This window comes from Colobus angolensis, unplaced genomic scaffold (genome assembly GCF_000951035.1).
Source record: "Colobus angolensis palliatus isolate OR3802 unplaced genomic scaffold, Cang.pa_1.0 Scaffold96, whole genome shotgun sequence".
NCBI classification, from domain to species: Eukaryota; Metazoa; Chordata; class Mammalia; order Primates; family Cercopithecidae; genus Colobus; species Colobus angolensis.
In genome coordinates, this window is record NW_012123598.1 from 522,771 (window position 1) to 525,811 (window position 3,041).

Consider the following 3,041-nt stretch of genomic DNA (forward strand, 5'->3'; position numbering starts at 1 on the left):
GGAGGCGGAGCTTGCAGTGAGCCGAGATCGCGACAGAGCTAGACTCCCAAAAAAAAAAAAAAAAAAAAAAAAAGAAGTCACTATTGGTGATTTTTATTTTCCATTAACTGTGGAGTCAAGAGGATAAAAAGTATCTTTCATGAGTTAAAGATTCATGCAGTTGAGAAATGATATTAGGGAGAAATGGAACACACACACACACACACGTTTTATTGCAAGAAATGGGGGTCGTGTGTGGTAGCTCATGCCTGTAATCCCAGCATTTTGGGAAGCTGAGGAAGGAGGATTGCTTGAGCGTAGGAGATCGGTCAGAGTGGTGGGAGAAGCTATAAGAAAAGGACGCAAACCTTCTGAAAGGTCAGATGTCTCTGCATAGCTTTGGGGGAGAATAAGCTGAAGGCAGCTGTTCTCTTACCCTGAGGCAGAGGGCAAGGAGTAGGTACAAGGAAGTGTAGGGGAGTTTAACATAAACAGGCTTGTTTGCTTATGTTAACTAGGAACCAACCTTTGATCATCCATGAGCGAGACTGCTCCCAGAAAGGGGGAACAATAATGTTAATTACCCACAGATTGTGTTGGCTCCAGGCTTTTGGCATTATATCTGTACTGAATAAAAGCAAGCAGCCCCAGCTTACTGAGACTGCTCACTCTTCAGCAGTCCCCTAGCTGCTCTTACGCTACATATCTGTGTCTGAGTACTCGTTTCATCCATCGCTCGGCCAGGCTCTACAGGACGGACCCAGCTCTTGACACCAGGAGTTAAGAGACTAGCCTGTGCAACATAGTCAGACCATTCCTCTACAGTAATTTTTTTTTTTTTTTTTTTTTGAGACAGAGTCTCGCACTGTCACCCAGGCTGGTGTGCAGTGGTGTAATCTTGGCTCACTGCAACCTCTACCTCCTGGGTTCAAGCAATTCTCCTGCCATCCTCGTATGATTGCCCTGTCCCTGCTGCTGGGCTTGAGCGTGGGAGGCAGAGGCTGCAGTGAGTCACGATCGTGTCACTGCACTCCAGTTTGGGCAACAGAAAAAAAAAAAAAGAAAAGAAAAAAAAAGAAGGTTTTAAAGATACCATTAAGTAGCCTATAGCTCTAAACTCTGATCTGCTTCTTACCTAATCCTTTTCTTTTTTTTTTTTTGGGCTGTTAGACACTCTTGCACTGCCCATAAACTCATTCAGCAACTCATTTCTAGGGATCTTATTATGCTTCCTAAAAAGCCCCAACATTTTCCAAGCTTCCTGGGTTCTCCCAGCCCTTAAAAAGAGGACAGCTGGCCGGGCGCAGTGGCTCATGTAGGTAATTCCAGCACTTTGGGAGGCCAAGGCGGGTGGATCACCTGAGGTCAGGAGCTCGAGACAGCCTGGCCAACATGGCGAAACCCCGTCTCTACTAAAAAGACAAAAATTAGCCAGAATAGTGGTGGACGCCTGTAATTGCAGCTACTTGGGAGGCTGAGGCAGGAGAATCGCTTAAACCTGGGAGGCAGAGGTTGCAGTGAGCGGAGACCACACCATTGCACTCCAGCCTGGGCGACAAGAGTGAAACTCTGTTTCAAAAAAGAAAGAAAGAAAAAAAAAGGCTATACAGTTGAGAGAGAGATAGCTGGCCAATTCAGATTCAGACTAGTGTTTCCGACAGGCTGGCTTTCATATGCAGATTTGATATCAGCAGCATAGTCAGCAAATGCCACCTGAAGCTCTGGTGGGTGCTTATCCATTGCCATGAGTGTCAGGATCTCTTCTCTCAGGTCGTTGCAGGAAGTGTGACCATATTCTTTACCATCTTTCCAAGTTTGAGGAATCACTTCCAGCCGATTGGCCACAGCCCATGCTCGGAGACTTATCAATGTTTGGGAGTGGAGGAAGAAGGTTGAAGGTATCAGGTCCTCATGCCACTTCAAGGTGACATCAATTTATTCCATCAGACAAATCAAATTGAAGAACGTGGAATAACAGAAATTATGCTGATTATCAGGTCCAATGAATTTTCGGTTGTCTCCAGTATTTAAAAGGCCATGTAGCTGGGTGCGGTGGCTCACACCTGTAATCCCAGCACTTTGGGAGGCTGAGACGGGTGGATCATGAGGTCAGGAGATTGACACCATCCTGGCTATCACTGTGAAACCTTGTCTCTACTAAAACTACAAAAAAATTAGCCGGGCGTGGTGGTGGGCGCCTGTAGTCCCAGCTGCTTGGGAGGCTGAGGCAGGGGAATGGTGTGAACCTGGGAGGCAGACCTTGCAGTGAGCTGAGATCGCGCCACTGCACTCCAGCCTGGGCAACAGAGCGAGACTCTGTCTCAAAAAAAAAAAAAAAAGCCATGTATTTGGCAGGCAAGTTCTAGATCTTTGAGAGATGATGAGGATACTCTCATGGCTTACTGAAAAAACATCATCATCTAGGTCCTTTGGAGAAAATCTCTTTCTTATTAATTCATTCATTATATCATAGACGATGAAGGATGATCCATTTGAAGGGCTTCCAGGCTTATAAAACAGCTGAATAAAATGAGTGTTTTTTTTCATCCATCCCAGTTCTCCAGGAGACACCAGCAGGTGTCCTATAATTCAAATCTGATGCTATCAGCTTGAAGCGTCAGATCCCACAGGTTGAGGACTAAGTCCCGTAAAATTGCCCTTCACTTCAGATGACAATCACCATCACCAGGTTGTGGCCTGTGCTTTTAACCAACTACATTAGAATTGGTGTTCCCACAACCACCTAGAACTCATTTCTAGAATGGCTCATAGAACTCAGGGAAAACTTTGCTTATGTTTACTGTTTTATAATAAAAGATATCACAAAGGATACAAATAAACAGCCAGATTAAAAAGATACATGGGGCAAGATATATGAGAAGAGGTGTGGAGCTTCCATGCCCTCTCCAGGCACACCTAATGTGTTCGGCAATCTGGAAAGCTAAAATCTTGTTGTCCAAGAGTTTTTATAGAGCTTCATGTGGAGCCACCCCATCCCTTCCCCTTCACAGAGGTTGGTGAGTGGGGCGAAAGTTTCAACTCTCTAATCTTTCTGGTGACCA

The 3,041-nt window shown here is 45.3% G+C and overlaps 1 pseudogene; it reads right to left on the minus strand.

Moving 5' to 3' along the window:
• Positions 1-1,114: 1,114 nt before the first annotated feature.
• LOC105504915 lies at positions 1,115-2,399 on the minus strand (annotated as a pseudogene).
• Between the last annotated feature and the right edge of the window lie 642 nt (positions 2,400-3,041).